General features: G+C 42.4%; 1 protein-coding gene across 1 annotated transcript in view; it reads left to right on the top strand.

The window, feature by feature from the left end:
• The first annotated feature begins 943 nt into the window (after positions 1-943).
• Positions 944-21,418, top strand: part of WNT5B (Wnt family member 5B) — a 151,054-nt gene continuing 130,579 nt past the window's right edge. Inside the window, exon 1 of the mRNA XM_043967889.1 lies at positions 944-989. The gene's annotated coding sequence lies outside the window, so the exon portion shown is untranslated. The remainder of the gene's footprint in view (positions 990-21,418) is intronic.

Here is a 21,418-nt window from a genome sequence, read left to right on the forward strand (position 1 = left end):
CAGCTCCCAGTGAGGCAGGTGCGGAAGTGCACGGTCTTGGAGGCTGTCTTGCATTCTCCGGGAGGGGTCTGTGGGAGGGGTATTGCCGGAGTCTGGGAGTGGGGGTCGAAAGGGAGGCAGTCGGGGGCTGGGCATGCATTGGCGGGGGGCGGGGAGGAGGCGTGTGGGAGGCGGGGCGGAGGCGGCTGGAGCCCCCCGGATCCTCTGGCCCAGCTTGGGCCCCGCCGCGCGCTGCTGCCACCCTCCCTGCAACCACCGACGGGACAGGAGTCGCCTCCCGATCGCCCAGAGCCACGGAGAGTGGCACTGAACCCCATCGGCCACAGGGACCTTGGAGGCTGGGACTAGTTGCGCTTCTTACTCCTATGGCTCGCCTCGCCAGGCTTCAGAACCCGGAGCCCGCCCTCCCAAACGCCCCCCTCCTCCTCTCCTAGCGGGCCGACTTCGGGGGTCCCACCGGGGCAGGGTCGCGTCCCTCCGGACGGAAAAGAGAGAGAGTTTTCCGTGTCTGACCTTCCCCCACCCCAACAGACACACTCGGGCGTCGGGGGTCGCCAGCCCCTTGACCCAGCAAACAGCCACGGGAGACTACCGGGGGATCTCGGGGTGCCGAAGAGAACGCCCGGAGCTGGGTTCTTCGGAGCGGGCGCAATCGTCCACGCCTGCTTCCCAGACTTCTCCCCCAGTTCCCGGGTTTCGGATGAGGAGTTCAGAGCGGCGGGAGGCGGACCGGGCGGAGCAGTGAGCCGAGAGAATTAGGGGGTGGGGGGTACTGTGCTTCAACTCAGTGTCCCCCTTCCTGGCCTATTTGGGGCTGTGAGTGGGGTATCTCCTGCGGTCTCTGCCGCCTGCTTCAGATTCAGAGGGGGTGGGGACAGAGATCCCCCACCCCCTTCACCCCCTACTGCCACCCGGGCTGGAGGAAGGAGTCTTTCCGAAGGGGGGAGGGGAACCTTGCGAGCCTCGAGAGGACTGAGCAGGACATGCAGGTAAGAGAGCTCGGCTGGGCTTCCAGCTTTGGGAAAGAGAGGGTGGGGGTGGCTTCAAAAGCACCCTCCCTCATGCTCTGGAGAGGACACGAAGGAAAAGCAACAGGCTTCCTCCCTTTGCTAAACTTACCCAAACTGCTGCTTCCTAAAAGGTTCCTGCTCTCTCTCTGCGCCGCCGCCTCCCACCCCCACTCAGTTTGGGGTGGGTTGGCCGGGGAGGGGGGTGGTTCCTTCTAACTTAAGTCCAGATGATTTTTGCTCACTTTGTAGCGTTAGAATACAGGGCTGTCTTTCTCTAAGGACGTGGTAATGGGAAAGGGGGAAAGTGAGCAGAACTCTAGCGGCTGGGAGCTCGGCAGTTCTTTATGAGGGAGACTTTGGCATATGGATCAGTGAGCCCTGGCCAGCAGGCCAGTTAAACCCCACACTCCATAGTGGGGGGGGGGGGGAGGAGGATGGATTTGGGGTGGGGGTGGCAAAGAGGGCGCGGAAGTCTATCAAGTCTATCTTAGACCCATTTAAGAAACAAAGCTGGACGGAGCTCCCTGTGTGGGAGAGAAAAGCTCCCTCCCTCTCTCTCTCTGGCCCTGCCTGCTGGCTTTATTTAGCTTTGTTGTAATACTGGTGTTCAAGAGCATACTAACTCGTGGAACAGTCAGGTAGGGGATAAGGTTTCCCAGCCAGCCACTAGCCTACCGAGGACTCCCTCCCACTTGTGTTGCTTTGGAGTTTCACTTGGGGCTCTGTTATGTCTTAATGCTGACCTGGCCCCCTTGGAGATTCTTCCTGGGTAATAACGGAGTTGCTTGGAATGGGTCTGGCACCTGGGTGTGTAACTAATTGAAGGAATTGGCTTCACCCTCACCATCACTTCCAAACTGACTGGAGAAAACGTGAGCCTTAAAGCCTTCCAATCCATCCATCCATCCATCCATCAATCTACAAAGTTAGGCACCTATTATATATGTATGTGTGTGTGTATATATGTGTGTGTGTGTGTGTGTGTGTGTGTGTGTGTGTGTGTGTGTATAAAAAGAGAGAGAGAGAGATTGAGATTCCAGGCATTGTGTTTATTATTGGGGGTAAAGATAACAAGACAGGGTGGAGGAGGAGGGAGAAAGACTATATAAGTATGTACAAGCGACATACATACAGAGTAGATACCAGGTATCCTTAGAGGGAAGGCATTAGCAAGAACCAGAAAAGGCATACTGCCCAAGGTAGCACTTGAGGAATTCTAAGAGTCAGAATTCCAAGAGGGGAGAGAGCATTTCAGGCCTGGAAGACAGACAGATAGACAATGTAGAGGCGCATTGAACCCTGCACAGATTTTTTCAACAGTTTCTTCAGACAGGGGTTGCCCTTCTCTGCTTGGTTATAGCATCAGCAAGATAAGGAAGAAGAATATATGTGGGGGTTTTCTAGTTCCACTAGTTTGAAGATTGAATTCCTACCCAAACCCAAGGAACCTTGAATGTGAGATTCAAGTTTTCTCTATTTGTTTCTCACTTCCCAACTCCTTTACAAAATATGCAGCATCCATATAGAAGAGGAGTGGGAATTGGCCTGTGTTGCTAATCCATTCACTCTGTGGCACCTCAAGGGAAATATGCCAAGAACCCTGTAGTTAACTAATGCCAAGCTTCTTATGTATTCTCATTCTTCCTACCATCCTGATAAATAACTCCCAGGTAATTATGAATTCCATTTTACCAAGAGGTAAACAGGCACCTGGGAGAGAAATGATTTGCCCAAGGTCATCCAGTGAATCCTAGACCACATTTACAAGTACTTTCAGTTGCTTACCAATCTGGGCAGAATTTCAACCTGATACATAGAAGAGAAAGGCTCAGGATCATGTTACCAATCCCCAGAACTGCTCCATCCCCGGAGGAATGTGCCTGTTTGACAGAGTTGTGGAGAGAGATGATCTGTCCCTCCATGCCATGGATGCAGGTGCAGAAAAGACTGGGGACAGCTGTGAACTTTCACGTTCCTGGCTAAACATTCTCACATGCATGGGCAAAACCACAATGTGTCCTACTGTACTACCTTCTTTGGTTAACACTAAAAATGTGCATGCCCACCTTTGCCTACATGTTTCCCAGCAGTTTGAGTGCCCTTTCCTACATTGGCACAGACCGTACAGACACATTTGTCACAGGCATATACATACTCATGAGCATAGGGTTGACATGCCCATGGAGATTGAATTTAAGAAGGCTTAACTGTCAGACATACAACACTTACTCTTCCCTATGTACACATGCTTTCATATACATAGGTTTCCTAGCAAACACACACCACTGGAGACAGAAAGATGATATTCCTCGATTTGAAAATTCCACCTATTCTCCTTTCCATCTATGGGCAGCTTTTGTGGTCTTTACTAGCAAGAAGGAAAGGGAGGTTCTTCCTCTTCTCAAGAAAAGACAACTCTGAGAGAGGCTGTGTATGCACAATTATTGGGGGCTTGTGATAAAACTGAGAGAGGAGCTCTTAATTGGGGTGTCAAGTCCATAAACCCAGAAGAGGGACCGGTATAAGACCAAGGTTGGACACTAAAAGTAGGAAGGTGAAATTTATGCCAGGCAGGGGTTGTAGGTGATAAGGAAATAAATTACTGAGGAGCACAATCAAAGGGTTTTTTTTTCTTTATTTTTTGCTTCCTAAAAGAAATTAGGTGTTTGTAGGGGGAAACACTGTGGGGGTCTGCCTGCTAATTGAGAGCAAGAGCCAGACTTGGATGAGCTACCTGGCCCCTTTCCATCTATGGATTTCCTGTATTCCCAGGCTATCATTTCTCGTGTGTGTGTGTGTGTGTGTGTGTGTGTGTGTGTGTGTGTGTGTCCATGTATGTTTTTGCACAGGAATTTGAAACTAGTTTCCGAGTTCATTTGGTGGTTGTAATATTATCTCAAAGTATCTCTTATTGACTTATTGAACAGCCCTTTTAGGGAACTTTTTCCCCTACTATTTCCAAAATGCAAAAGTTAAAGAGACACTGCCAAATTATTGCAAGCCATATGTTACAAAAGGAAATAGGAATGTCCTTTACCTGTGGAATTCATACTCTTTCTCATAATAATCGTAGGATTCTACCATCACCACCAACAGCTCTGCCCCTTCTTCCTGTGAGGGCAGGAGCACTAATCTAATCTGTTTCTTTTCTCCTCCTCCTTCTCCTTCTCCTTCTCCTTCTCCTTCTCCTTCTCCTTCTCCTTCTCCTTCTCCTTCTCCTTCTCCTTCTCCTTCTCCTTCTCCTTCTCCTTCTCCTTCTCCTTCTCCTTCTCCTTCTCCTTCTCCTTCTCCTTCTCCTCCTCCTCCTCTTCCTCCTCCTCTTTCTCCTCCTCCTTCTTCTTTTCTCTCTCTCTCATTAATTCAGTCCTTCATTTATGATTACAGTGATTTCTGATGCTTTTTAGATTCCCTAGTAGCTAGTACCTCTAAATATTGGGTCTACAAGGTTAGTAGACATTTATATGGAATTATAATTTTTTTAAAAATCACCAAAATGAAAGCCAATAGAGTGAATCAGAGCTTTCCCAAGCCCATTTAAGAATCGGTTTTTGGTTTTTGCTTTTAAAAAGGGCTTAACTATTCACTGGACTTGGAGTGGAAAACCTGGGCTCCAGGTCTGTAGGCTAGTAGAAAGAGCTCTGAAAGGGAGTATGGGGTCCTGGCTCCTCCAGTTTCTAGCTATGTCCCCTTGACAAGTCATTTCACTTTTCTGAGTTTCAACTTAGACAAAAAAGAAAAAAGTACCTATTCCACTCTCCTTCCAGGGCTGTTGGGAGAATCAAATGAGATAATATATGTAAAGTGCTTTGTGAGATAGTTTACAGAGTCCCAGATACGTGCCAACTATTTTTCTTCTTTACCATTCATTGTATCACTCCTGGAATTGAATCCAGGAATCCAGTGTTCAGAGTTCTGGAGCTAGAATATCTTCCTGGTGTCTAGGTGTAAACATTAGGTCCTCACAGGACCTCAAGAGTTGAAAAGGGACCCTCCCCCAAAAAACCCAGATCTAGATATATAACATTTCATCTGTGGGGAGAGGTTGTAGTGATGGTGGAATATAGATAGAATTGCCATTTTGTGTAGCATCTCTATATGGTGTTTGTTCTTTTTCCTTAAGGAAATTCTTTAGTTTGTATTGATTTCTGCAAACTGAATTTTGCCTTCTGGACAGGAAACCCACAGAACTATTGAGGATAGGCACAATGATGAAACTGAGAAGATGGTGTGGGATCATAGAATCCCCAAACTGGAAGGAACCTCATGGCTTACCTAGTCCGACCTGTTAACTAGGATCTCTTCTATAGTCATCTTGACAAATGACTATCTAATTTCCCCTTGAAGACCTCTAGAAATGAGGAGCCCACTATCCGTTGAGACAGCTTTTGGTCTTTGGGAGTAGTTTTAATTGTTGGTTTTTTTTTTCTTTATGGGATTATAGATTTAGAGATAGAAAAGGATCTTTAAGGTCACCTAGTTCAACCCCTTCATTTTGTAGATGAGGAAACTGAGGCCTGAGAAGTGACCTCCTTAATATCACATAGGCTGTAAGTAGGAGACAGATCCCCCTATTTTAAAATCTAGTGTTTTCTTCCTGTCACAATACCTTGTCTCTCTATTGAGACAGTCTACCTTCCTGTGACTTCCACTTCTTGCTCCTGCTTCTGCCTTCTGTGGCCAAATAAAGTGAGTCCATTTCCTCTTCTACCTGGCAGCCCCAGACACTTCACATGATCTTAAAATTGGAATGGACCTCAAAGATCATTGGGTACAACCTCTATCTGCCAAGAATCTCCTTTATTATACCTAACAAGTGGTCAGTCAGCTTTTGTGTGAAGACCTTCAATGAAAGAGATTCATTACCTCCCAAGATACCCTGTTTTATTTTTGGATAGCTACAATTCAAAAGTTTTTCTTTACATCAAACTCAGTTTTTTTATTTTTGACCCTTGTTCCTACTTACTTCCTTTCCCTGGGGAAAATCAGCACACATACACCCATGTACACATACACATATACATATACATACATACACACACATATATATCTATATCTAGCTAGCTAGCTATATTCCTTCATTAAGATATTCCCCTTGTCCCATCTTCCCTTCTCCAAGCAAAATATCTGTGGTTCCTTTAACTGATTGTCATTTGTCCTTCAACCCCCTGCTTGTCCTCCTCTAAAAACTCTCCAGCTCATCAGTGTCATTCCTAAAATGTGTGACGATTACCTCTCTGATTTTGTACTTCTCTTAATGAGACCCAAAATTGAGTTTAGCTGCCATATATATATCGTGGTATGTCACAGTTTTGACTTGTCTGAGCATGCAGTCCACTAATGTAGATCACCTTGCCCACTGTAGAAAGCAACGTATTGGCAGGGTCTCTTAAAACTGACATAATTTGGTACAAATCCAAACATTTCTCTTCACAGTGGAGCTCTATTGGAACTGCTTTTGAAATCCCAGGCACCAAATCAAGTTGGTAATTCCTCTTCTCTGAACCAAGCCTTTTCAGCTCTGAGCCCGCCTATGTTGACCTGACTAAATTTAAACCTTCTACACCCACCTCCTCCATCCCCATTTGACCCACTCACTCATGGCTTAACCACTAGGCTAGCTGCTTCTGCATCACTTCCTGATTTCATGGCCACTGTGGTTTGCAATTTGGTTTCACTGTGATGCCTGAGTCTTCTCCTAAACATTCTAAAGATGATATTTTTCCTCCTTAATCTTCTTCTCCCCAGTGACTCCCTTCTTAACTCCTCTTCTCCTGAGTGATTTGCAAACAGATGTGTTATAGAGAAGCCTAGAAATTTGGGGTTCTGCAGGGTCAGGTTTCCCTGGCCTTTTTCTCTGATAATGCCAAATGTAATGAAGTAAGAATTGAAAGACCTTCACAGCAGCTCAGCCTGCCAATTAGAATGGAAGTTATTGGTGCTTCAGTTACCTTTACCAAATAGAGCTATGTGGGCAGAACCAGATAGGAAGGCTACCTCTTCTGGGAAAGAACACATACAATCCTTAAAGGGACAGTGGTGTTTTCCTTATCTTTCTTTCTTTCTTTTTTTTTTTTTTTAGTGAGGCTATTGGGGTTAAGTGACTTGCCCAGGGTCACACAGCTAGTTAAGTGTTAAGTGTCTGAGGCTGGATTTGAACTCAGGTACTCCTGAATCCAAGGCCGGTGCTCTATCTACTACACCACCTACCTGCCCCCTTATCTTCTATTCTCAAGGTTTTAATACTTGAGGAGACATTTAACCTACTGGTTTGGTGCATTCCACTAAATCTTTCTCTAGTAGTTTCTCTTTTGGGGGACATTGTTTTGCAAAAGTCTTGGATGGGGAGTCAGTAGACCTGAGTGAGAGGTCTTGCTTCTCCTATCACTAGAGATAATATCATACATTTATACAGTTATTCCTTAGAAAGCATACTGTGAGACCACTAGTGAGAACAGTATTATCCCCAGTTTTACAGAAGAAAAAGGCTCAGAGAAAATGAGTGACTTGCCTGCGGCAACATAGCATTTCCTACTATACCACACTCTATTCTCACTAGTTATGTGACCTTAAGCAAGTCACTCCCCGTCTCTTGGCCTCATGTACAAAAATGACAGGCTTTTACTAGATTATCTCTAATGTGGCTTCCACCTAAAATTTTTGGGTATTCTAAACACACACACACACACACATACACACACACACACACACACACACACACACACACACTCTCACACACACCCTTTCTGATTTTGAAAACCCTCAGCTGTTTAACGGAGATGGGAGATAGGGAACCAAGTAAATAAGAGGGCAAGAAGGAGGACCCCCCCCCATCCCATACACACACCACCACCACCACCCTCCTCAGGGCTAGAGAAGGCTCTCTCCTCTGTCATGCTTTCACAGAGTTACTGTTTCTCAAATCTGCTTCTTCCAGGCCGTGGTCTGTGGTTGAACTCCAGAGGCTCAGCTCTGACTCTCTGGTCTGGCCTGGGGGCCCCTGTGGTTAGTTAGCATCCTGAGGTTTGTGATGAAGCTCTGTCTATAGCTGTGGGTGACCTCCTGCTTGGTGCCTGCCTTCTTTCCCCTCTGTGAGGGACCCAGTTTTGGTTCCCAGTCTGGTTTATAACCCTCACTCTGCTGCAGCTTCAGAGAGATGGAGTGGCCGGTTCTTCCTGCCTAACTTTAAAAGGGTAAGAGTTGATTTACTGAATTCTCTTGAAGGGACAGCAGGACTTGATGGTAGCTAAAGGGAATTGTTTTTGTTTGTTTGTTTTTTTAATTAACAAATTCACTCCTGCCAACCATCTCTCTCCCTGCCACCAAGTAATTTTCTGTTATTAGATCTGATCAGAGTCATCCTGAGGGGAGAGTGGAATATGATAGTACAGCTTCTCAGATAAGAGTCTGGCAATTCTGCTCACTCCTGATTCTTGCCCTCTTTGTTTGGGGATCTGCTGGATGATAAGAGAGTCAAGACCTAAAGTTTAAACCAGTGCACCTGAGCAGCCTTATTTATATCCCAAGGAACAATCCAAGGATCTGAATCTCAACGTTGTCGGTACTATATTACCACTGGGGGTGGAACATCTTATGCCTTGAGCCTTCTTTTGCCTTTCAAGCTAGGCTGGATTTAGTAAAAAGAAAGGCAAAAGTATGAATGAAGTCAGTGCACTCATATCTCTTTTCCTGTTTAAAAATTCTGACTTTCTGCCTCTCTGTTCTTGAAAAGACTTAACGGTGTTCTCTAGGAGAATGGAATAAGATAGTCTCTCCCTTAGGTGATCTTTTCAGGTAAGAAATTCACACATTGATTGAGAAGGTTCTTTTGGGGAGATATTTGGGTAATGAGTATCAAGGGCTCTAGAGACTATATTGATTTCAGAACTATGGACTTAAATCAACTGATTCAGAGTTCAAAGGCAATGTGTACAAAGAAGGCAGTATGGTATAGAGCACCTGCACTGGAGTCAGAGAACTGGGGTTCAGATCTTACCACTGACACTAATTCTATGACCTTGATTGAGCAAGTCACTTAACCTTCAGTGTTCTATCTGTAAAATGAGGGGATTGGGCTAGTTGGTTTCTAAGCTCCCTTCCAGTACTAGATCTGTAGATCTATGTTTTTTATGCTTCTAAAAGTTATGTAAATGAAAAGCTAACTGAAAAGTAGGAGCCTGGAACTCTTCTATGGCAGTAATCAATGGTTCAGAAATCACTCTGGACTCATCTGGGACAGATTCAATCTTTGAGGCTTCCAAACAAATCACTATGACTCATGTCTAACCTAGGATTTCTCCTGGGAACATCAGAGGCTACCTCTTGTCTCAGTTTGCACCAAAATAGAAATAGCCCCCATGCAAACACAAGGCAACATATGCAGGACATGTTTTATTCAACCTAATAACAACATCTACAAAAATACAAGCGGTGTTACCAAGAAGAGGTCAAGAAACTTTTGCGCTGTAATGGGCTGATTTTTCAAAAGGACCATATGATTCATTGTATCGGCAAAAAGATAAGTCCATGTGGCTTTATTCCAGATCTTAGCTCCTTCTTTCCTCGTGCACTCTTGTGTATGCACAGACCTTCTTCATGGGATCCAGTCTATCCCAATGCTGTACCTTCCTTCTTGTTGGGTGGTTCTCTGTTACCTTTCTATTGGTGAGTCTGTCTGCTGCTGTGCTATCTCTGATATTTTCTTTGTGGGTGTGGGTGGGAATATCTTCTTCCTACTGGTCTCTATCTCCTTTTAAAGGCTAAATCACATTATAAGAAATGATAAGCAGGATAATTTCTCAAAAACCTGGAAAGACTTACATGAACTGATGCAAAGTGAAGTGAGCAGAACCAGGAGAACATAGTACACAGTAACAGCAATATTGTATGATGGAGAATTGTAAATGATTTAGCTGTTCTCAACAATATGATGGTCCAAGACAATCCCAAAGGACTCATGATGAAACATGCTATCCACCTCCAGAGAAAGAACTGATATTGTCTGAATATACACCAAATCACATACTATTTTCTTTCTTCCTTCCTCCCTCCCCCTCTCTCTTTTTCTTCCTTTATTTTTGTTCAAGCCTTTTTGTACCAAATAACTAATATGGAACTGTTTTACATGAATGCACATGTATAACCTATATTGAATTGCTTACCATCTCAGGAAGGGGAGGAAAGGAGAGAGGGATAGAATTTGGAACTCAAACTTTTTTTTAATGTTAAAAATTGTCTTAACACGTAATTGTGGAAAAAATAAAATAGTATTAAAAAATAAAAGCTAGGGGCAGCTAGGTGGCGCAGTGGATAGAGCACCAGCCCTGGAGTCAGGAGTACCTGAGTTCAAATCCAGCCTCAGACACTTGACATGTACTAGCTGTGTGACCCTGGGCAAGTCACTTAACCCCAATTGCCTCTCTCACACACACACACACACACACACAAAAGCTAGGGGCAGCTGGTGGCACAGTGGATAAAGCATCAGCCCTGGATTCAGGAGGACCTGAGTTCAAATCCGGCCTTAGACACTTACTAGCTGTGTGACCGTGGGCAAGTCACTTAACCCCCATTGCCCTGCCAAAAAAAAAAAGCTAAGCCCCAGGATCAGCTCAGGTATGGAAACTACATCTTAATGATGTTTACAAGCATTTAGAACAAGACAGCCTTATACTTTGTCCAGGGACTTTCACTCCTGGAGTTTAGGAGACTCCTCTGGAGCATGTTTAGGCTTGTCTACTATATATGTCCAGAAAAATATGGCCCTTATGTGTTTTATTCAGCTTGGTGGTATGGAGAACAGAGTGTTGGATTGGAATTCAGGAAGATCTGACTTTAAATCTTATCTCAGATACTTACTAGCTGTGTGTCCCTCAGCCTCAGTTTTCTCATCTGCAAAATGGGGATAATAATACCTACTTCACAGGCTTGTTGTAAGGATCAAATGAAATAACATATCTAAAGTATTTTACAAATTTTAAAGTGCTACATAATTGGTAGCTATTATTATTATATAACAGACTATGGCCACAAAATGCTCTTAGCTTCTTGAAGGAAAAATGTTATGTAAAAGTGAAGGTTTGTTCGATGAAGCATATGGTTTTTTTTGACCATGAAGTGAACCAGTGCTATTCTCCATTGCATCCCCAAGCCCTTCAGTCAGAAATCCTGTGCTGTGCTCCCTGAGTGAAGTAGAAATGCTAAGAGCAGCTCCTTCTCACAAAGAGATTAGAGACCCCCTTGCCTTGGCCCACTAAAGCTGCCAAACAGTGAGCAAGTTGGGATTTTAGCTATTTCTTGGGATTTATCACTCTTATGGAATTTGGCTTTCTTCCCTAGTAAGAATAGCTCACTTTACCATATGTGTGTGTTTATATACATATACTTATAAATGAACGAACACATATACATGCATATACATGTATGTGAATATATATATATATATGAATGTACACACAGAGACATATATATCATATTTGTCTCTAAAGAGCACACCATTCACCTCTTCCTGGTGGCTGTGTTTCTCTCTCCAGCTCCTTTTCTCCTTCCCTCTTTCCCTCCCCATATGTGTATCTATGAACTCATATCATACACGAAGTCTGTCCTCTGATTGGTTAAGATAGACTAACTAGGCAAAAAAAGTTGCTGTGATGGTTCTTACTTCTTGCCTCATGAGAGGCCTCTAGCTCTGTTAGCTTGTTGCTTTATTTTGTTTGTTTGTTTGTTTTTTTAGTGAGGCAATTGGGGTTAAGTGACTTGCCCAGGGTCACACAGCTAGTAAGTGTTAAGTGTCTGAGGCCGGATTTGAACTCAGGTCCTCCTGACTCCAGGGCTGGTGCTCTATCCACTGCGCCACCTAGCTGCCCCAGCTTGTTGCTTTAAACCATGCCTAGAGAAGTGTATCTTAGGAGTGTTTCTTCCACTGGTCTTGCTTGTAGTTACCTTATTCTAGTTCACCCTAATAATAGTGCCTTTAGTCTCATATAGCTTTCTCTTCCTTTTCTTTCCCATTGCCACCACCCTAGTGGATGCTTTATTATATTATACCCAGTATCTTGGGATTTATAAATTTATAGCTGGAATAGACCTGAGAGATCAGAGGGTCATAGGCTTTAGAGATTTTAGAGGTTATCAGTGGTTCCTCATTTTACAGATGAGGAAATAGATTTAGAGAAATTAAGTGACTTGTGTAAAGTTACATATCTAGAAAGTGGATTCAAACCCAGCTCTTATTTTGTTGTTCAGTCATTTCAGATGTGTCCAGCTCTTTGTGATCCCATCTGGGGTTTTCTTGGCAAAGATACTGAAGAGATTTGCCATTTCCTTCTCCAGCTCATTTTACAGATGAGGAAACTGAGGCAAACAGGGTTAAAGTGACTAGCCCAGGGTCACACAGCTATTAAGTGTCTGAGGCAAGATTTGAATTCTGGAAGGTAGGTCTTCTTGACTCCAGGCCTGGCACTCTAACCACTGTGTCACCTAGCGCCCCCCCCCCCCCCCCCGCCCCCACCCCCAGCTCTTACACTAATTTTAAATTGATTACTAGCTGTGTGACCCCAGGCAAGTCACTTAACCCTCATTGCCCGGCAAAAAAAAATTAAATTGAAAGTATCTTACCTTCCTCCCAAAATCTCTACCTTTGCAATAGCCTTCACTTTCTATCTCTATTTGGTCTTGCCTTCAAATCCATTCTGTAAATCTATCTCCCTAAAGTCACATTTTGATTGTGAATTAAAACCTTTAGTGGCAAATACAGTAAAGTACTGTAGAAATTCCTCAGTTTGGCATTTGCAGCCTTCCACAATTCCAACTGCCTTTCTGGCCTCATTTCCTATTACATACATACTATTTATTATATATATACTATTACATAGGCATATCCTACTATCCAGCCATGCTGTTCTTCCCTGAATATATCTCAATTTTTACCACTTCTCTGCCTCTGATTAATTTCTTCCCTTGGCCTATAATGCTGCTTCTTCCCTTTTTCAAACCCTTTTGATATCCTACCCATCTTTCAAGAACCAGTTTAAGTGCCACCTTTCCATGAAGTCTTCCCTGATTAAACCTTTATTGCCTTTCTTTTCCCCTCCATGAAACATGACCCTGTTTATTTTTATCTCAATAGAAAGAAAAGGCTACTGGTATAGGCATTGGAATAAAAAATTTCCATATCCTCATAAACCTTGGAAACAAACAAAAACCAAACTGCAATGATTAGGAAGGAACTCTTTTCATGAAAATGCGATGAGGAAAATCCCACTACTGCCAGCACACTTTCCAAAGAAAGCATTTTCCACTTTCAAAAAAAGAGAACATTTTTTTCTTTTCATTTTCTACAGATAGTTTATGGAGGACTTTATTATTATTTATAAATGCTTGCATTAAAAGAAAGCAACATAGTTCTCATAGAGTAGGAAAGCTAATTACCTCCAAATTGCTGCAAATGTTCATGAATATGGAAACAGGATAAATAAAGAATGCTATCCAAGTGAATCACAGCAATATGAGATGTAAGAACTCTGGGAACCCTCTTAATAACAAGTGTTCCTATGAATGACTTGACTATTCTCAACAATACAATGATCCAAGACAATCCCAAAGTACTATTGATGAAACATACTATCCACCTCCAAAGAAAGACCTGCTATTTATGGAACACAGACTGATGCATGCTATTTTCACTCTTTCATTTTTTTTCTTTTAATCTAGTTTTCTTGTCCAAAATGACAAATATGGTCATGTTTTACATAATCATACATGTATAATCTATATCTGATTGCTTGCGCCTCAGGGAGGAGGGAGGGGAGGGAGGGAAGAAGGGATAAAAATTGGAACCCAGGGGCAGCTAGGTGGCACAGTGGATAGAGCACTGGCCCTAGAGTCAGGAGTACCTGAGTTCAAATCTGGCCTCAGACACTTAACACTTACTAGCTGTGTGACCCTGGGCAAGTCACTTAACCCCAATTGCCTCACTTAAAAAAATGGAACACAAAACTATAAAAATGTTTATTAGATTAAAAAAAATAACAAGTAAAGAAAAAAAGAAAGGGGGCAGCTAGATGGCACAGTGGATAGAGCACTGGCCCTGGAGTCAGGAGGACCTGAGTTCAAATCCGGCCTCAGACACTTAACACTTACTAGCTGTGTGACTCTGGGCAAGTCACTTAACGCCAATTGCCTCACTAAAAAAAAAAAGAAAGAAAGAAAAAAGAAAAAAAATAACAAGTGTTCCATCATAACTTAAAAAGGCAATGAACCATGGTTCCATTGAGGACCATTTCACTGCATACACACTATCTCTATCTCTGTGCTCTCCATAGGTGGAAATGATACTCTCTTACAGCGGTCTATTTTTATATTTCTTTTTATTCTTGTGTTTGAACATCAAAGTTACTTGTAGATTCTATCTATTTCTAAGGTTCTAAGATATCTCAACAATTTGGGGATTTCCTGAAATTTTGGTCAGGACATTCAGAGAGTCCAGTGATTTCTTCCTTGGTCTCTTTTTCTACATCAGTTGTTTTTGATATTAGAAACCTTACATCTTCTATTTTTCAAGTCTTTTATCTTTGTTGCAACATTTCTTTGGCTTATGGAACCATTGGCTCCTATTTGTTCTATTCTAATTTTCAGATAGTGTGTTGCTTGGGTAAGGTTTTGTATATCTTTTTTTTTTTTTTTTTTTTTTTTTTTTTTTTTTTAGTGAGGCAATTGGGGTTAAGTGACTTGCCCAGGGTCACACAGCTAGTGTTAAGTGTCTGAGGCCGGATTTGAACCCAGGTACTCCTGACTCCAGGGCCGGTGCTTTATCCACTGCGCCACCTAGCTGCCCCCTGTTTTGTATATCTTTTGCCAAGCTGTTAATTCCCTTTCCAATTCTTTTTTCCATAACTTTCATTTTTTTCTTTCTTTTTTGGGGGGGGGTGGGGTGGGGCAATGAGGGTTAAGTGACTTGCCCAGGGTCACACAGCTAGTAAGTGTCAAGTGTCTGAGGCCGGATTTGAACTCCAGGTACTCCTGAATCCAGGGCTGGTGCTTTATCCACTGTGCCACCTACCTGCCCCCAACTTTCATTTCTTTTCCAGTTTTTTTCCTCAAAGACTCTCATTCATAAAAAAAAAAAAGTTTGAACTCTTAAAAAAACTTTTGTTTTATCTCCTCTAGGCATTCTAGTTGAATTTGTGTCCTTTTCTTACTCCTCTCTGGATCTGTGGCCCTGGATTTAGTAGTGGGCAAAAAAGCTGCCATTTTGGCACCTCTGTCCATTGCATTGCTTCTTTATGGGCCTGGGAGTGCTCTAGAATGAGTCTGGGACCTATTTTCATGCTGGTGTGCTCATGCTAGGGTGCTTTACACAATGTGTTCCTGCTTTAATCCTACCCCCGGTGTTTGCAGACCCTTCTGTCTTCCTGTTGCCGGATTCAATGTTGTGCATTTTATAAAAGTTTGGAGGAGTTGTGCATGGCTTCCACTCTTCCAGCCATCTTGATTCTGCCTCTGCAGTACCTTCCTAACGGTACTTATCAAATATTATCTTATATTACATTTCAATTTAATTGTCAACCAGTATGTATAAAATGGGTTTAGGAACACATGCACACACACACACACATATGTACACATATTTGTTTCTAATGGTAGCCATCCCTAGGACAGGGCCAGGGGGAGGAGGGAAAAATTATATAGTAGCCTTATTATATATTTAAAAGGAATAGTAAGTTGTGTATACTAGATTTGCACTTTCATGTGCAATCGCCCCCCCCATTCTGCTATGTTATGGAAATGCTTGTTTTATTTTTTAATTTCAGAATTTAAAAAAACCTAAAAGTTTGGAAAAAAATTGTCAACCAGGACTTATTAAGCTCACGTTATACTACGAATTGGTGGGAGAGAGCAAGTTTAGATAAAATGGTCTCTGCCCTTAGGAATCTTACAGTCTAGCACTGGGATATGATACAGATAACTGTAATAAAAAGTAATACTTTATAAGGGCATTGGAGAGATGAAAAATAAATTTTTATGTGGAGTTTAGCTGGGGAAGTCAGGGAAGGTTTCCTGGAAAAGATGACGTTGGAACTAGGCTCTAAAGAATAGGATAGAATTCAACAAGAAGAAGAAGGAAGGAGAAGGTTATTATAAATGTAGAAAATAGCATGAGCAAGGGGAGAGATACAGTAAAGCAGAGGAAGGGAAACTTGGGCTAGAACTTGTAGAAGGGAGGTGCATGAAAAAAGGTAGGAAAGGTAAGGTGACACTAGATAATAGAGGATCTCAAATGCCAAATGAGGGAGTATACACTTAACTTGATGGTCAGTAGGTAGTCATGGAAGATTTTTGAGCAGAGGAGTGACATGACAGGTTCTCTACATAATGAAGACTTGTCTAGCATGTAGCATGGATTTAAAGGAGAAGAAAGTGATGGTCAGGAGATGATAGATCTAGAATTGGAAGGAATCTCAGTAACCATTTAGTCAAATCTCCCCATTTAACTGATGAGGAAACTAAAATGGAAAGATCTGCTAGGTAGCCAGTGATGGATTTATTTTGGCACAAGCTAAATAAACTGCATTTAAATCATGGCATAACTTAGGGTCTCAACAGATGTTAAGTCTTTCCTCTAAAAGGTATTATAATAGTCCAGGTAGACTGTATTGAGGGCCAGTGTTTCGCTCCCCTTGGGTATTCCCCAGAGATTGGCTACTAACTTGAGGTTCAAAAGGTACCTCAAGTTCATCTCTGGTTTTCGGTGACTGCCTCTCTGTGTCCAAATTGATTTGAAGAGTGTGTATTTCTGCTTCCTTAATTGTGCTTCAAACTGACAAAACTCGTGAACTGCTAAATGTGGTGTCTCTTACTGGGTACATAGCTTTGTTGCTAAACGATGTGACCAATGTGGGAGAAGAGAAAAAATATCATTCCCTTCTTTCTCCCCATCTTCCACCCCAGTATAGGTATACACAGATGTCCCCTTTCTCATTGTTCCTGATTTGTATTATCTAGAAATTACTTATGTGATAGATTTATCTTTTAGACCCAACCAAATGGTTAGACTCCCTTTCTGATTCAAACAACTCATCTCCACAAAGGGGTCCTGGGCATGGCTACATTTGTAGTTTATTACTGGTATTTGCCCCTTGACTTTCTATGATTAGACCTGGTCTTGGGGATCTAATCTGACCAATTGGTCAGAAACCAACTCCCCTATACCTATATTAGGGAAATAACAATGTCAGCAGAAATGAGAGGACAGATGTGAGACCTATTACAGAAGTATTATTGGCAAAATTAGGAAATGATGGTATATGAGAGGTGAAGGAGAAGAAAGAGTTAAAAACACCACCAGGGTTTCATATAGAAAAGGCTGCGAGTTAATGTGGTACAGAAAGAATAACATTAGCTTAAATGAGAAGCTTTAATCACTTAATGTGACTTATCCAACTTCACTCAGCCAGTAAGTAACAGAGTACGTCTTCATACCACCAGACCATTTCTCTCCACCAATCTATCCTTCATACAACTGCCATACTAATTAACTGTCCATATGCACAAATCTGGTCATGTCTTCTGACTCTAATTATAGAGTTTTTCCTTCTGCACCATGCTGCCTTTCCAAGAAACAACTCTGTGTCCAAAACTAAACTTAGTATCTTTCCCTGTAAGCCTGTTCTTCTTCCTGATGTCACTATTTCTTATATCCCCTACTTGACCACAAGCTCCTGGAGGACAGGGACCATGTGGCATGCATCTTTGTATCCCTTGGAAGAGCCATCACTGTGAATTATGGCCAAAAAAAAAAAAAAAAAGAAGACATTCAACAACATTTGTAACTGAATGAATTCAAGACACATTATGGAAAACTGCCCCAGGACTCTCTAGTTTACTTCTCTCTATGGTACCTTCTCTGAAGGAATTCTCTCAGCTTTAACTTGGCTATATCTGCGGCTGTGCTCCACTGGAGGTATGTCACCTTTATTCCCTTCTCTAGGAGTCACCTAGATTCTGACTCTAGGTCTAGTTGCTGGTACCTGAGATCAGAAATACCATCTGCAGTCGCATTCTTTCTTCCTGGCCTTTAGCATGAAGGCCACTACAAACCTCTGGGTGGTATCAGCATCCAACTTGGCATTTGTCAGAGCATGGGCTTGCCTATACCTGAAACCTAGCATATAGAGTCTTAAAATGTTTCAGGAAGAGCCCATTCCAGGACCAAGAATTCTAACTTGTGTATGAGATAATGAGTCTCACATAATTATTATCCTGGTCCAAGACCATGGAGCTGACATCAGCTTTTAAAATAATAGACTTCTTTGGATGAGGTTTTGTTATTGTTTGTCCTTTATTTTCTTTTTTTTCAGGGCAATGAGGGTTGAGTGACTTGCCCAGGGTCACACAGCTAGTAAGTGTCAAGTGTCTGAGGCTGGATTTGAACTCAGGTCCTCCTGAATCCAGGGCTGGTGCGCTATCCACTGCACCACCTAGCTGCCCCCTTGTCCTTTATTTTCAAAGAGGACCAATAACATCACAAGTGATAACTTCACTTGCTCATGAATTGGATTTAGGTGAGACAAAATTGCCCAAAGTTGTGAGCCTTACTCTCTCTTCCTGAGTCATCAAAGTCCAGTGACAGGACAAAAGTCAAGACAATTGGCAATGGGCAATGGTTAAAAATTAAAAAAAAAAAATTTTTTTGGTGAGGCAATTGGGGTTAAGTGACTTGCCCAGGGTCACACAGCTAGTAAGTGTTAAGTGTCTGAGGCCGGATTTGAACTCAGGTACTCCTGACTCCAGGGCCAGTGCTCTATCCACTGCGCCACCTAGCTGCCCCAATACTGTGCATTTCTAATACAGAGGATTACTGATTCACAGTTTGGGCATCTTGAACTCATGGCATGTAATACTTTAGTTGTTTTTATTCAGGATTCAGTAGAGAACCCATAGTGAATCTTTTTAAAAAACATTTTTATTTAAAGTTTTGAATTCCAAATTCTATCCCTCTCTTCCCTCCTCCCTCCCTGACATTGCACACAGGCAATCAGATATAGTTTATACATGTGCAATTATGTAAAACATTGCCATATTAGTCATTTTGTATAAGAAGACTCCAATAAAAGGAAAAAGTGAAAAATAGTATGCTTCAGTCTGTATTCAATTAGTATCAGGTTTTTTTTGGGGGGGGGGGAGCAATGAGGGTTAAGTGATTTGCCCAGGGTCACTTAGCTAGTAAGTGACAAGTGTTTGAGGCCAGATTTGAACTCAGGTCCTCCTGAATCTAGGCCCAGTGCTTTATCCACTGTACCACTGTTAAGGGCTAAAACTCCAGCTAAACTGTCTAAAATATCTAAGGAGTGGTCGCCAATAAATTATAAGCTTTCGCAAGAGTTAGACTTTTAAGCATTTATTAAGGAGAATAAGAATTTGGTAAAGAGAGAGAGAAAAGCCTAGATTCCTTGGTCTTGCCCTCAAAGACCTTCGCTTCATGGGCGGAACTCTTCTCCAGTAAGTCTCCAGCAGGTGGCGTCATTCCAATCGTTACACCACCTAGCTGCCCCTATCAGCATCAATTTTCTCTGGAAGCAGGTAATATGCTTCATCATTAGTCCTTTAGGACTATCTTAGATTATTGTATTGCTGAGAATAGTTAAGTCATTCATAGTTCTTCATGGAACAATATTGCTGTCACTGTGCACAATATTCTCCTGGTTCTGCTCACTTCACTATACATCAGTTCATGTTAAGTCTTTCCAGGCCTTTCTGAAATCATCCTGCTTGTCATTTATAATATCACAATAATACTACATCACAACCATATGCCGTACCTTATTTAGTCATCATAGTGAATCTTTCCAGTCTTCTTTAGTAGTACTGCTAAAGGTGAGGCACAAGGACCAGTAGAACTCAATAACAATGCCTAGCAGCTCTTTCAAAGACTTCCATAACCCTCCATCTCTGAGACAATGATTTTGGGAAATAGAACAGTAGGGAATCTTGAAGGTTAATTATCTGTGGCCTCCTTAGTACACTCCTGTTTTATAACTAATCTTGAATTTCTTCCTCAAATGTTCTTTCCATCCTAAACTGTTGTTGTTTGTTGTTGTTCATCCTTTGTTCTCAAAGAGGTCCAATGACATCAAGGAGGGTGATGTCTTGACTTACAAGTGACTTGGATTTAAGTGAGGCAGAGTTATGCAAAGTCGCCAGCTTCGCTCTCTCTTCCAGCATCATCTGGGTCCAGTGGCAAGACATAGATCAGGACAACTGGTGATGGCCCCAGATGCAGTAGGAGACCTTGGCCTTTTTAAACTAAGGTCTTTCGCAGGTCTCAGTTTGACTGAGGCAAAGCCTGTTCAGTAATTAAAACTCACCCTAAGCAGATAGGTAGTGTACGGACTAGAGCATTGTACCTGAAATCAGGAAGACTTCACTGACAAGTATGACCTCAGATACTTACTAGCTGTGTAACCCTGGGGAAGTCACTTTAATCTGTCTCATTTTTTCATCTGTAAAATGGAAATAGTAACACTTACTTGTTGTTATGAGAATAAGATAATATTTATAAAGCACTTTTCAAACCTTAAAATGCTATTTAAATACTGGCTATCATTATTATTCCTTGGATACCAGGGAGTCTCTGAAACCTTTCACCATACTCCTCCCTTCCCTTCCCTCCCAATGTTTAGGGAATAGGGAGCCATATGGGATCCATAGAGTGTTTATACCTCCTGATAGCATTGTTCTCTATTCTCCCATGAGTCTCTGTGCATGGATAGCCAGGTGTTCAAGTACTGAGTCTTCAATTGCTGCCTCTGGGAAACACTTTGAAGTGGTTGGAGTTTGTTCCAATCAAAGCAGAAACTCCAGAAATATTGTTTGAATCTGACTACACCAGAGCCATTATACAGTACTTGGAGGGTAGCATTGCTGATATTTGTTTCCTCCCTTGAGACATTCAGGGCCATGATATACTAAACCTACAGAGGCCCAGTCTTCTCAGACTTTTTCAGAAGTTCATACCTCTTTTTATTTCTCTCCTAAAAAGAGCTGAATACCATTACTAACTGGAATCCACTGGTCACTGTCATTGTTGCACGTGACTCTGTGTATACTGGTAGAATGGAACCAGAACAGAAGTTAATTTGGGGGAGCCTCTGTTGCCAGCCTTGTTGTGTTTTTCTGCCCTTGGTACTCTAGAATTCAGCTCCTGAAGTACCATTGTTGAGTTCTCCCCTTGGTATATGTGGCAGTCTTGTACTAAAATGAGAAAAGGTAACTCAGTTGGTCAATATATGCTTTTTTGTGTACTGTTTCCAGAGTTGACTTCCTTGACCCAGAATTGAGCTTCCTTAGTCCTAAGGAAGAACTGTACCCAATAGCAGTCCTAAAGGAAGTTTCTGTGGCTCAAAATCTACCCA

Source organism: Dromiciops gliroides, chromosome 5, assembly GCF_019393635.1.
Source record: "Dromiciops gliroides isolate mDroGli1 chromosome 5, mDroGli1.pri, whole genome shotgun sequence".
Taxonomy (NCBI): Eukaryota; Metazoa; Chordata; class Mammalia; order Microbiotheria; family Microbiotheriidae; genus Dromiciops; species Dromiciops gliroides.